We start from the raw sequence: 14,631 nt of genomic DNA, 5'->3' as shown, positions 1-14,631 counted from the left end.
TGAGCCAAAGGACTAAGGGCCTTTAGAGCTGTAAGAGGGCAGGTGGATGGAGAAATGGACCTATCACAGAGTCACAAATTGCTGTGGGAAGTAGGAGCAGGCACTGCACAGTGAACCAATACAGACTCGTACATACAACCACCTACCTGTACATACTCTATTGATCCATTCAGAAAACACTTGTCGAGCCCCACTGTTCTAGGGATAGTATTGAAGATATAGCAGTGCGCATGCCTTCATGGACTCTAATATTCACCAGCATGCAGGAGGTACATTGAACAACAAACTGGAATTTGGGTAGGTATTATATAAAGAAAAGGCAATGTTAAAACTTGAGTCTGCTAAGTTTGGCTAGTTTCTTTGGAATAGCAGGGACCAAAGAACCTTCCAGGGGAAAAAGCCGTCACCTACTTCCTTACCCTTTCTCTAATCTCGTTATCTCCCCCTCCTTTCTTTCTTTTAGCTCATCAAGACCATGTCACCATCCACTTCTTTAGGCTCAGGCTCATCTATACTCAGACCTCTAGTCCTGCCCTAATAGGAAACATGAGACCCTTGGCTGTTCTGCACTTGGCTTCTTGAATTTTGGATTTACTTTTTGTTTTTAACCTCTAAAAACTGAATTCAAGTTCCTGGAATTCAAAGACTCAATATTTATCTATATCCTGTGTTTAACTTATACCCATCAATCTACATGATGCACTCAAATCCCTAATCTAGCCATGAAGAATTGGGAATGTGGAGTATGACCACCAGGTCAGTGTGCCTAGGGAGAACAGTCAGTGGACAGAGGTGAGTAAACTCAAAAGTGAGATGGGTTAAACGTCTGGAGACCAAATCAGGAGATGTAGTCCACAAGGATCATAGTCTACAGGGGACATGTTGCTTCTAGAAGACTTTCCCAGAACTTATTCATCCTATGTTGTGGTTTAGTGATAAGAATAAGGGGTCTCATTGTAAATAAAACCAGGAAAAAGACCATTTGTAAAATCAAATGAAAAAGGGTATAGGATAGAAGGGTGACTATCCTTAAAAAGACTAGAAAAGGAAAAGCCAAAGAGGAAGTTTTATCATTGTGTCTCCAAAACTGTGCAGATGGGGAGATGACTGACTGGTCTCATTGTCCATTTGGAAGGCAGATCCCATAGAAGAAACATGTGATAGCATAATTTAATAAATTCATTCCCTAGGGTTTTTTGCTTGTTTGTTTTTCTGAGCACATACTGTAGTCCAAATACTACTGAAGATAAATCCGTGATAAGACACAACCTCTTTCCTCTTGGAGCTCATTGTCTAATGGGAAATACAGGCTTATAAACAACTCATGAAAAATACCACAAGTTGGATTTTTTTTTTTTAAATTTTTTTTTCCAACGTTTATTTATTTTTGGGACAGAGAGAGACAGAGCATGAACGGGCGAGGGGCAGAGAGAGAGGGAGACACAGAATCGGAAACAGGCTCCAGGCTCTGAGCCATCAGCCCAGAGCCCGACGCGGGGCTCGAACTCACGGACCGCGAGATCGTGACCTGGCTGAAGTCGGACGCTTAACTGACTGCGCCACCCAGGCGCCCCGTTGGATTTTCTAACACAAGATTCCTTAGGACCTCAGAGCAGGGGCTCCAATACTTCCTAGCAAGGTCAAGGAAAACTCTCTCAAGGAAGTGACCTTTCAGTTGAGTTCTAAACAACAAGGGTCATTTCAGGTAAGAATTTTTTGTCTCCACTTAGCTCTTCTCCCCCCTCCCTCCCCCCCATTTAGCTCTTCTTCATGGGAAAAGATTGTTTAGGACTAATCTACCATGAATATTTCTGGGTTTTTTTTTTTTTTTAAATATAGCTCTCATTATCTAAAAAAAACTTTTTTAACGTTTATTTATTTTTGAGACAGAGAGAGACAGAGCATGAATGGGGGAGGGTCAGGGAGAGAGAGAGGGAGACACAGAATCTGAAACAGGCTCCAGGCTCTGAGCTGTCAACACAGAGCCTGATGTGGGGCTCGAACTCATGGACCGCGAGATCATGACCTGAGCCGAAGTTGGACGCTTAACCGACTGAGCCACCCAGGCGCCCCTCTAGCTCTCATTATTAAGCTAAAATTTCAGTTGATTTTTAGAGCCAGTGTGGAAATAATTTACTTGGACCTGAAATGAAAAAGTTTTTGAATCTACAAAGCCAAGGACTAAATCTTTGAGCAGTTAGAAGACATGCTGAGAGATACAGCCAGACTGGCCAGACATCCCTACTTTTCCTTACCAATTTATGATTGGTAACTGGCTCCACCTGATGAGGGACAGAAGCAGAAAAATGTGCGCATTTAGCTCAGAAGTCTACCTGTAGACTGCGTAGTTCCAATAAGGATCAAATATGTGCTAGTTGCTACATTCTTAAAGGGTCTCATGATTGCCTGTATATTTCACTGATAGTTAATACCCAACTGAATGATAAGCACCAGAGAAGTCCTACAAAAGTAGCTTTATTAGTAGAAATTCAAATAAAACATTTATGATCTAATACTCCCTGCACATCTCCTCCCCCTTGAGCACTATGCATATAACCACCAGCCACCCATGGGTCCTTCCCCTGTCCTCCTTAAATAAGTTTACTAAGTTGCACCATAAAATGTCTCAAGAATTCCACCTTGACCATTGCACTCAACAACCCCATAACATTTTTGGTGGCCTGTGCAGGGATTATGGAATGAATACAAGAGCTTCTGTGCAACTTGGTAAGTCTCTTTTACTTCTCCAGCCTCTACTTCTTACTTGTTCTTTTCTGGAAATGTCCTGAATAGTATGACCCTTGGGAATGAGTCTTGCCTGAGTGCTCAGGAGAAAACCTCTTGCCCGTGGCCACACTACGGAAAGGGATGGACTCCTGCCACCCAGCTAGACATTATTACTTTGGCTGTAATGGTTTTGGGCTCAGAAATCAGACTTCCCTTGGGGTGCCTGGGTGGCTCAGTTGGTTAAGCGGCCAACTTCGGCTCAGGTCATGATCTCGTGGTCCGTGAGTCTGAGCCCCGCGTTGGGCTCTGTGCTGACAGCTCAGAGCCTGGAGCCTATTTCAGATTCTGTGTCTCCCTCTCTCTCTGACTCTCCCCCGTTCATGTTCTATCTTTCTCTGTCTCAAAAATAAATAAAAGTTAAAAAAAATTTTTTTTAAAAAGAATCAGACTCTCCTTATTTTTCCTGTTATTTTGATGCATATATTATCGTCAGGTTTAGGATGGCCACCAATCTCAAAACTCCCGCATAAAGTTTCTACCTATATAACCCAGTGTGATCCCTCGATTAGCATAAAATCCAAGGTATGTCTGACCATGTACTTCTCAAAAGGGACCAGTCAGAACTACCCAATGGGGAGCTGGACTGTAAACAGAGATCCTGAGTAAGTTGCTTGGATTCGATAGGAACTCCATGCTTTTATTTTTTTCAGGTCTCTCATTTGTCCTTACTCAAGGGCTATTTGACATTCTTGGTCCTGCTCTCAGATTGAAAACACTTCCAGCTGAGATATATGATGCTTAATACATCATGAAAACCCCATCCATTAATACTAGACCTAGAGGCTTACAAAGGTTATTATTATTGATCGCCAAATATATTGACTTCTTCAAAATGGAGACAGACCCAGTGTCTGTAGCATCTCAGTCCATTCACCAGCACCCACTGTAGTCCAGAATGCAATGGGAAAGCAAAGGGAGGTTGGCATCGCTTCTCAGGTAGTACAAAGGTGTCAGAGGTTTAGGAATGAGGGACGCCTCTCAGCACTCTGAACCCCAGATACCTTCAGCAATATTCCTGGTGGGATGCCATTTGGACGTTGAGGGGGATTTTGGCAATGGTTTTAGTTATGCGGTCTCCTCGTTTTATAGGTATTAACTATGGAATCAACTTCCTCAGTCCCATGGGATTCCTGTTTGGGCCATCTCATAGCACACTGGAGTCAACTTGGACAACAGGATTTAAAGAAGAAGTGCTTCATCTTTTTTCTACAAAAATGTCTGGCTTTGGATGATGATGAAAAATGGCCCATTAACAGGTCCTTAAGCTTCAATACTATTTATCAATTTGCCTTTTTTTGCAGGCAACAGGGAAAATGAACCAAAATACCCTATATCCAGGTCTTTATGGCACTGAGTCAGGATCTTAATCTAAGAAGACTTGTAGGATGTGTCTGGCAAGATTCCAGGCTCCCCACCTTTAGATATTTCAGACAATGATTGTTTAAAAAGACCACCATAATCAAAGAAACCAACTCGGTCAGACAAACAAGAAAACCAATGAGCAGAAGAAAAAGTGAAAATGAGCCTGTAAGCAAGCCCCAGTCCCCTAGTAATTCCCCTCCACATAAACCTTTGGAGCCTTCTACTCCTAGTTCAGTGGGACATAAACTAGAAATAGAACATCATACTTACCAAACACTCAGACTAAGGAAGGATTGTAGCCACTTCAGAAAGTAGCAAATGAGGAAATGAGCACAATTAAGGTACATGTTCTATTTTCCATGTCAAATCTGGCTCAAATAAAACCAAAGCTAGGATGATACTCAGAGGATCCACCCAAGTTTATAGATGGATTTCACTAGGTGTCTCTAACATTTGATTTAACCTGGAAGGATATCTATATTATTCTAACACATTGCTGCACCCCAGAAGTAAAGGCCTGGACTTGAACTGGGGCACAAGAATTTGTAGATGAGGGGCACATGGGTGGCTCAGTTGGTTAAGCATCCAACTTCTGCTCAGGTCATGATCTTACAGTTCCTGAGTTTGAGCCCCACGTTGGGTTCTCTGCTGTCAGTACAGAGCCTGCTTCCTGATCCTCTGTTCCTCTCTAACTCTGCTGCTCCCCCACTCATGCTCTCTCTGTCTCTCAAAAATAAATAAACATAAAAAAAAAAAAAGGAATTTGCAGATGAGTTGGCAACTAGGGGTAGAAACCATTATCCAGCAGGAGGAGAGGTTGTTCCTAATATTGAGTCTTACTGGAACTACCAAGAGGACAGACCTGGCAGGGAAAGACTAGACTATATGGTCACCTATTTATTGGAGGGAGTGTAAAGAGGATTTTCTACACCTGTCAATTCTGATAAAATTAAGGAAGTGACCAAGGCAAATGCTGAAAATCCAGCCTTATTTCAGGGGTGTTTAATAGAAGCAACTTATAAATACACAGATTTAGACCCAAACACACCAGAAGGGATGGCTATCCTAAATAAGCATTTTATGAGCCAGTCAGCACCATTCACTGTAAACTGGCAAAGATGGCCCTAGGCCCTCAAACTCCAACCCAGTGGCTGCTGGAAGCGGCCACTGGAGTCTTTAAAAACAGAGATATGGCTTTAAAACAGGAGAAGGACAGCAGGGCTAAAATAACAGAGTAGAATGAAGGTTCAAATATTGGCTGCCATTATTGTGGATCCCCAACAATGCCAGGCTAACCAGGGGCAGCAGAAGAAACCGGTCTCAGACAGAAGTTCAGGTAAGACCTCATACTATAGGTGTGGCCAAACTGGACACTGGAGTAAAGAATGTCTGAATAAATGCTCTCTGCAGGGGCCAATCCCACTTGCAAAGCAGAGGGACACTGGAAAAGGGACTGTCCTTATCTCCAGAGAGAGGGGAAGACAGGAACTCATTTCCCAGCCTGAGAGCAACAACCTGAACAGATGGCATTATGGGGCTGAGGCTGGTCTGGCTTCCCTGAACATCAAGGTGGCTAAGCCCTGGATTACCCCGGACGTGGGAGGTAAGTTCACTGATTTTCTTATTGATACGGGAGCCACTTACTCTGCCCTTGTTTAGCACTCTTGCCTGACCTGTCTTTCTAAACATAAAATTACCGGAATAGAAGCAGAACCTAAATCATGCTAAGTAACTTTTCCTTTAACCTGTAAATATGAAGACCAATTAATTACCCACTCTTTTCCGGTTCTCCCTTCCTGTCTCACTTCCCTACTGGGAAGGGACTTCATGTTTAATTAAGTTGGGAAGCTAGTTCAAACTAACTGGGTAGGAGGATGGTCTCTTTTCCCTGAGGGCTGAAGAAAAACCAGGCATTCATCCTGGAATTCCTCTTAATGTTTGGGAACAAGTAGACCCACAAGCATGGAACTGTGACATCCCAGGGAAGGCAATATGGGTCCATGCCATCAAAGTAGGTCTAAAGGATCTTGCTATTATTCCACACAAAAAAACAATATCCTCAAGAGAGAAGCCGGAGCTAGACTCCAACCACTTACAGGTAAATTTCTTAAATATGGAATTCTTAAACCTTGTTTATCCCCTTTTAATACTCCCATTTTGCCTGTTAAGAAGCTTAATGGTGAGCACAGAATGGTACAAGACCTCAAAGCAATAAACTAAGCGGTAGAGTCCCTATTCACCCTCTAGTTCCAAACCTTTATACTATTATTGACTCAAATTCTGGGCAATACAGAATGGTTTACAGTGCTTGATTTAAAGGATGCCTTCTTTTGTATCCCCTTAAGAGAAGAGGCCCAGACTCTATTTGCCTTTGAATGGACTCCTTTAGGAGAACAAGCATGGCAGCTTACATGGACAGTCCTTCCATGGGGATTTACAGATAGTCCCCATTTGTTTGGCAAGGCACTCAGTAGAGAACTTAGATATCTTACATTGCCTCAAGGAACAATATCACAATATGTTGATGAAATTTTAATATGCAGCCCCATAAAAGGGGCCTTGGGCTATAATTCTATTGTGTACTAAACTTTCTTGGAGAGGGACGACACTGAGTATCACCTAAAAGGCTGAAATTCTAATTTCTAATTCTAATTTCTAATTTCTAAATTTCTAAACAGAAAGTACAATACTTAGGATATGAATTAACTCCTGGAGATCATTCCCTGTCAATTGAGAGAAAAAGAGCTATAATAGAATTGGGACCTCCTGCCACAAGAAAAAACGACTCCAAACCTTTTTAGGAATGGCTGGATTTTGCCACCTATGGATTCCAGGGTTTGGAGTCTTTGCTAAATCTCAATATAAGGCCACTAGGGGGCCAAATAAGAGCCTTTAAAATGGGACAAAGAACAACAGGGGGCCTTTCAACAACTAAAAACTAAACTATCTTTGGCCAGGCCCTGGCTCTACCAAACTTAGAAAAACCCATTTACCCTATTCATTGTTGAAAAACAGGGCCAAGCCCTAGGAGTACTAACACAAAAACTACCCTAGGAGTACTAACACAAAAACTACGGGCATGAATTGAGACCTACAGGATGTTTTTCCAAGCCATTGAAAGTACAGCCCAAGGATGGCCAGCATGTCTCTGAGCAGTAGCAGCCACTGCATTGCTAGCAGAAGCATCTAAACTTTCAATGGGACGGCCATTGACAGTGATGACTTCTTATCACTGTCCTTTAGAAACTAAAGGACATCAGTGAACGACAGGGTGATGACTAAAGATCAAACTATACTTTAGATTCCCCCAGTACTGTTCTCAAACCTGTCAAACCCTAAATCCAGCATTCCTCATGCCTGGACGAGGCCATGCTACTACTCTGCCTGAACATGACTGTAAAGAGGCAATAGAATTAGTCTATTCCAGCTACGTCTGGATCTAAAAGATCAAGCCACAGATAGGTGGTTTATAGACAACAGTAGTTTTACGTAAGAAGGACAAAGTAAAGCTGGGTATGTAATTGTTAGTTTCATGAAAGCTACTGAAGCCAACCTATTACCAACCAATGCTTCAGCTCAAAAGGCAGAACTGATAGTTCTCATGCAAGCTCTTCAGTTAGCTAAAGGCCTAAGAGTTGGGGCACTTGGGTGGCTCAGTTGGTTAAGCGTCTGACTCTTGGTTTCGGCTCAGGTCAGGGATCTCACAGTTCATGTGAGTTGGAGCCCCACATGGTGCTCGCTGCTGTCAGAGACAGAGCCTGCTTGGGATTCTGTCTCTCTCTCTCTCTCTCTGCCCCTCCCCTACTCATGTACACACTCTCAACAAATAAATAAATAAACATTTTTTAAAAAGGTCTAAGAGTGTGTGTGTGTGTGTGTGTGTGTGTGTGTGTGTGTGTGTGTGTATGCCTTCCTTGCACTTCATGCATATGGTGCCATCTGGAAGTAAAAGGGATTATTAACTAGTCATAATTCCCCTATTAAATATGGACTTAAATTTGTAACTCTGTTAGAGGCAGTTCATCTCCCTAAAGAAGCTGCTGTAAAGCATCTTAGAGGACATCCAAAGGGAACAAATTTAGAATCTAAAGGAAATAATTTAGACAATTTGGCAGCCCAAGTGACAGCTTGAACTAAACTAGTTCTGAGTCTTAGACCAGTCTCTAATCTCTTAAGCACTGTGGTTTCCATTTATACTATGGAAGGGAACAACAGAACACTTGGGGGAAAATCTACTAAAACTGCTGAGGGATGGTATAAGAAGTGATAAAGGGGGGCGCCTGGGTGGCGCAGTCGGTTAAGCGTCCTACTTCAGCCAGGTCACGATCTCGCGGTCCGTGAGTTCGAGCCCCGCGTCAGGCTCTGGGCTGATGGCTCAGAGCCTGGAGTCTGTTTCCGATTCTGTGTCTCCCTCTCTCTCTGCCCCTCCCCCGTTCATGCTCTGTCTCTCTCTGTCCCAAAAATAAATAAACGTTGAAAAAAAAAAAAAAAGTGATAAAGGAAAAATCTTTGTCCCTAAGGAAAAACAATGCAAATTAGCAACAAGATTGCACCAGGCTACTCATATGGGAAGAGAAGCTTTATGGAATTTCACCAAACCCTTATTTGATGGAATAGGATTAAGAGCCGTTTTATAAAATGCATGTAAGTCTTGTGCAGTGTGTGCTCAGGTTAACCTTGAAGGTGCACTATAACCACCTTCGTTTTTTAACACTTGCCCAAAGATGTGGAAAATACACTGGGGAAGACTAGCAAATTGATTTTACAGTTGCCACCTTATAAGGGATACAAATATTCATTAGTCTATATAAACACCTTTACTGGATGGATGGAGGTCTTCCCATGTGAGACAGAAAAGGCTACTGAAGTAACAAAGACTTTATTAAGGGAAATCGGTCCCCAGTTTGGGCTCCTTTGATCTCTTCAAGGTGACAATGCCCCATCCTTTACAGCCCAAATAACTCAACAGGTAGCCCAAACCCATAAAATTAAATATTTTTTACATATAGCCTGACATCCTCAATCACCAGGCACAGTTGAAAAGGCCAACCATAATTTTAAAAGATACGTTACTAAGATGAGAATAGAAACACAAGAAAACTGGGTAACTCTTTTACTAATAGGTCTCTTAGGAATAAGAACTACCCCACAGGAAAGATTAGGGTTAAGCCCTTTTGAATTAATATATGGTTGACCCTTACCATTGACTTATCCTCAGTCCCAGACTAAAGTAATGTTACACTTCTCATTAGACACTGGATTAGTCCATAAAACTCTTAACAAACACGCTAATAAAGTACTGCCAAAACCAGACCTTAAGGAAATTCAAAATTCTTTACAAGTAAACCCCAGAGAACTAGTCTATTTAAAATAGACTGGCAGGCAAACAACTCAGGAGAACAAATTCCTAAATGGAAATGACCTTACAGGGTCATTTTAAGCACTCCACTGCGGTAAAACTAGAAGGTCACTCAACATAGACTCATATTTCTTGAATTAAACTTATACCCCTTCAACAGAGAGTGACAATGAACTGGTCGATGTGCCCTCATATTCCTGTGAACCAGCAGATCTCAAATTCCTTTTCAACAAGAAGATAAGAAAACATGAAGGTCTCTTTTCTTTTACCTGCCATCTACACACCATACCTAAGTGGTAACTCTTTTTTACAGTCGGTATAACATTACGTGGAGCTACAAAACCAGTATTCATGCTGGATTTGTAGCTCACTGCCCGTATCAAGCACTTCAGGCCTTCCTTGGTGGGTTTCTACTTTACAAGATACAGATTGGCATTATTTACATCAATACGTAGCTGATAAGATACATCACCTGCACACTAGCACATAGAGGGATATTTCTATTACTAGAAAGAATGTTTCTTGCTGGCCTATGATAGATGTTACATGTGACTCTCTAGGCGATAAGATGCCTTTCTCTTACCCTCAAATCTATTAAAATTTTAACTGAATATGCCAACCTACAGGTAGGCTCATAACAACAAATTCCCCAACTACACAGTCCTTCCTGTCGATATCATCCAGGAAGGATGATACCAAATATGGGATGAATCTATGTGGCTTATTACTACAACAGGACAACTAAGCCAGAAGACCACTTATGCTGGGAACAGAAAACACCATACCCTTGATTCATGGCTCAATATACTCACCAAATGGGATGGCTCCCCCAGAAACCTGTGACCATACCGTCACTTTATAGGCAATTGATTGGTTTGCTACTGACTGGACAAAGTGACCGGGCATCAGATGGCTAACACCTAATGGAACACAACGGTTATATGGGCCAAATATGCAGCCATGGCTTCCACCAGGCTGGAATGGAAGACGTACTATAGATTATGGCTAGATGCATGGCCATAGCACCAAGACTATCACAATTCCAGCTAATCTTCCATATCTAAAACAACAATGGACAGGATCTGTGTTCCATTGGTATGATCATCTGACATGTATTTTTCTTCTATCAGTAGGTTTAGAAAATGTCATATGGCACATGGAGGCCCTTGACAAACACAATTAAGGCCTTAAATGACCCTTAAAATAACATTGCATTATTAAACTCTGAAATAACTCGTGTATAAAGCAGTTCTACAAAATAGAATGGCATTAGATGTCTCAGCAGCACAAGGAGGAACATGTGCCGTTATTAAAGTGGAATGTTGCGGGGCACCTGGGTGGCTCAGTCAGTTGAGCGTCTGAGTCAGCTTAGGTCATGGTCTCACGGTTTGTGAGTTCGAGCCCCACGTCGGGCTCGGGCTCGGTGCTGACAGCTCGGAGCCTGGAGCCTGCTTCGGATTCTGTGTCTCCCTCTCTCTCTGCCCCTCCCCTGCTTGCGCTCTGTCTGTCTCTCAAAAATAAACATTAAAAAAAATAAATAAAGTGGAATGTTGCATCTACATTCAGGATTATGACAAAAATGTAACAAGATTACTTACTGATATGAATAATCAAATTGGTGCTCTTAAAGATCCTACATTGTCAGGGCGCCTGGGTGGCTCAGTCGGTTGAGCGTCTGACTTCAGCTCAGGTCACGATCTCACGGTTCGTGAGTTCGAGCCCCGCGTTGGGCTCTGAGCTGATGGCTCAGAGCCTGGAGCCTGCTTCCGATTCTGTGTCTCCCTCTCTCTCTGCCCCTCCCCCATTCATGCTCTGTCTCTCTCTGTCTCAAAAAAATAAATAAACATTAAAAAAAAAATTAAAAAAAAAAAAGATCCTACATTGTTACTTAATGACTGGTTACATTCCTGGTCAGGAGGTGGACTGTGATCCACACTAAAGGGTCTTCTCATTGCTCTTCTTATTTTCATAATAATAATAATAATAATAATCCTAATGTGTTGTCTCTTTTGCTTGGTTCTCTATTCTTGAGATACCTGCAAGTAGTTCCTGACTCCTTCACCCAGCCGACATATGACCCTTACTACTTGAAACAAATTCATCCTGATGTCCACTCTGGACTCTACAGCAACAGCCTTCCATAATAGTTACTTGCAGGGACAGAGCTAATTTTGGTCCATAGGTTGGGACATCGCTATGACCCCTGTCAGCCTGAAGAAGTCACAGAAGATGAGGGAGGCCTTCACCCTTCAACAACCTTCAAGATTTAAGGACCGAAAATTGGCCAGGGGGGAAATGATGAGGGACAGAAGCAGAGAAATGTTCACTTTTGGCTGATCTACAGCCTGCACAGTTCCAGTAAGGAGCCAACATGTGCTGGCTGCTACGTTCTTAAAGGGCCTCATGACAGTCTGTACATCTCACTCATAGTTAATACCAAACCAAATGATAAGCACTGGAGAAATGTTACAAAAGTGGTTTTAGGAGTAGAAATTCAAAGCAAACATTTATGATCTGACACTCCCTGCACGTCCCCTCCCCCTGGAGCACTAAGTATATAACTACCAGGTTCATACAGCAACAAAGCGCAGTCCTTTCTGCCCATGGGTCCTGCCTATGTGCTGCTTAAATAAACTAAGTTGCACCACATAACATTTCAAGAATTCTTTCTTGATCCTTGCACTCGATGACCCCGCAACACCCCTGGGAATTTTCAGGCCCTGTAATAGCAGACTCCACATTTCCTGAACAAAAAATAAATATGTGTACGGGAGTGCAGCAAGGGGCTTCTTTCATGCTCAAAGGAAGCACTTCTAAATAGTTCCCAGTAATAGTTAACTGGAGGACTTGAATTAATTTTTATTTTCCCAGACCTGTGAAGGCCCCCGTAATAAGTTTTCTAGGGATGGCATAACACAACACAACATAGGCTAGGTTGTCTAATCAACAGAAATTAATTCTCTCACAGTTCTGGAGGATGTTAGATCAAGATGTCAGCAAGGGCTCGTGTCCTCTGAGGCCTCTCTGCTTGGTTTGCAGATGGCTGCCTTCTGCCATGTCTTCACATGGCCTTTTCTCTGTGCGTGCAAATCCCTAGTGTGTCTTTTTTGTGTCCTAATTTATTATTCTTATAAGGTAGACCAGTCAGACTGGATTAGGGCCCACCTAAAATGGCCTCATTCTAACTTAAATACCTCTTGAAAGGCCCTATCTGCAAATACAGTCACATTCTAAAGTACTGGGTGTTAGGGCTTCAATATGTGCATTTTTAGGGCTGCAAATTCAGCCCTTTACAGCCCTGTCCCTTTGCCGATTCTTGCTATCTGGTTGCCCTGTGGTTCGCTGTGTGGAAAACAGCATGAACCACAGAAGAAGCCAGGGACCACAGGGCCCTCTATTTGCTAAAAGAACGCTTGCCTCAAACCAAGAGAGAAATGGAAGAGTCTTGGGACTTGCACCCCTTTATGCCTACTTGCATTCTATTACAGAGAGACCCATTGTTGACGCCTTCCCAGGATTTGGGGCATTTCCGAGTTTTAAAAGTGACACAGTAACTTTCTACTTGAAGCAGCTGAAATGCCTATTTTGCATCTGAGGATCACATGGGAAAGATACAAGCCATTCACCATCAGAAGTTTCAGATTAAGGAGTTTTTAAAGATCTCAGGTTGCGTTTAGAAACAAACTACAATGTGAAAACAGAGCCAAGAGGAGAGGAAGTAAAAGAACCTGGCAAGGCACAGTTAGTAGCACTCTGAAAGTCAGTATTTCCTGTTTGCTAACAAACCTCATTCTTCCACAACGGCCTTGCTCAATGATAGCAGGTCTTGTAATGCCAGTGGCTCTAGGTCAATTCACTGAAAGCCAGGTGTTTCTATTTTACCTTCCTAATCCCTGCGGGTCCCCATCAAGTTTCTCCCATTGTTTCTAATCCCCCTTAATCCTCCCACTGCCATTTGTTCTCACTTCCCCCTATCCTTTCAAGTGCCTCTTGGTTCCCCCAAGCCTTTGTCCCTTTCCCTCTCCGCCAACCCCAGTCCTTTCTAATCACTCCCGGTCCTACAGATCCCGCCCTTTACATTCCAGTCCTTTATGCCCTCCCCTTAACGCCCATTCCTCCAGTCCCTCCCACTACGTCTATTCCCGTAGCCCCGCCCGCTCTGCGTCAGCCCCTCCCCACCTCAAAGGGAACGCAGGCGTTTTAAGGCTGATAAACATAGACCATTGCCTACTAAAAGCATTGTGCCGATTTACGCTCACATCAACATCGAATTCGATGAACAGGCTTGATGTCAGAAACATCGTCAGCAACCCTATTACTCTTTTTAACTATCTGATAGCATTTTTTGGTGAAAATAAACACCTTGCTGTTTTATATTGTATTTTTCTCGATTACTAGTAATGTTGGAAATCTTAACGTGTTGTTTTGGTTAACTATTTCTTGTTCTGTGAATTGCCTGTTCATATTCTTTGTCCATTTTTCAATTGGGTTACCTTTTCCTTATTGACTTATATTTGGATTATTAGTCTTTTATATATTTCACTAATATTTTCTCCTCGATGTCCCTTTTAACTAGGCTGAGCCGGACTGCATATTCCTTAAAATGTCGTTATGCAGATGTAATGGAATACTGACCAACTAAGATTCTGCAGAAATGTTCAAAAGTCGTTAAAAGAATTCCATCCAGTATGAATTCCCGGCGAAAGACAGGCAATGCAGGGAATAAGGGTACACAGGACTGCCTCGCTATAGGCCTCTACCTTCAGAGACGCCCGGGGGTGGGCAGAGAGTCTGTAGCCTCCGCAGGCAGGCAAGGCCAGAGCAGGCGGAGGGAGTGCAAAAGCTGACAAGGGCCGGCAGAAGAACCCGCACACCGCACCGAGAAGCGCGGAAGGACTGTGGCCAGCTCTTTTCCCTCCAAAGTCCGGGTTTCTCTGACTCACGAACGACCTCTGGAGGCAAACACTCTACAAATTTCGCTCCGTTCTACCCATTCAGAAACCTTCTCCACTGCTAGGCTAGTTCCACGTTTTGCTTTCGCAAAAGAGCGCATTTCCGGGGTGGGGACCCCGAGGGCCTTTCTGGGAAATGGAATCTTGGTCAGGAGGATTCTGGGAGTCGTA

At 42.9% G+C, this 14,631-nt stretch overlaps 1 protein-coding gene across 10 annotated transcripts in view; it reads right to left on the bottom strand.

Moving 5' to 3' along the window:
- The window catches only part of ZBTB38 (zinc finger and BTB domain containing 38), a 175,930-nt gene extending 161,299 nt beyond the window's left edge, over window positions 1–14,631 (bottom strand). For 2 of the 10 annotated variants that reach the window (XR_005792091.1, XR_005792090.1), the window contains exon 1: window positions 14,144–14,627. The gene's annotated coding sequence lies outside the window, so the exon portion shown is untranslated. Of the gene's footprint in view, window positions 1–14,143 lie in introns of all 10 variants that reach the window. The other 8 variants (XR_005792095.1, XR_005792094.1, XM_040480350.1 and 5 more) reach the window with 5 other exon arrangements.

Source organism: Herpailurus yagouaroundi, unplaced genomic scaffold (assembly GCF_014898765.1).
Source record: "Herpailurus yagouaroundi ecotype Mexico unplaced genomic scaffold, PumYag 159, whole genome shotgun sequence".
In the NCBI taxonomy this organism is placed as follows: domain Eukaryota; kingdom Metazoa; phylum Chordata; class Mammalia; order Carnivora; family Felidae; genus Herpailurus; species Herpailurus yagouaroundi.
This window is presented reverse-complemented; position numbering and strand designations above follow the sequence as displayed.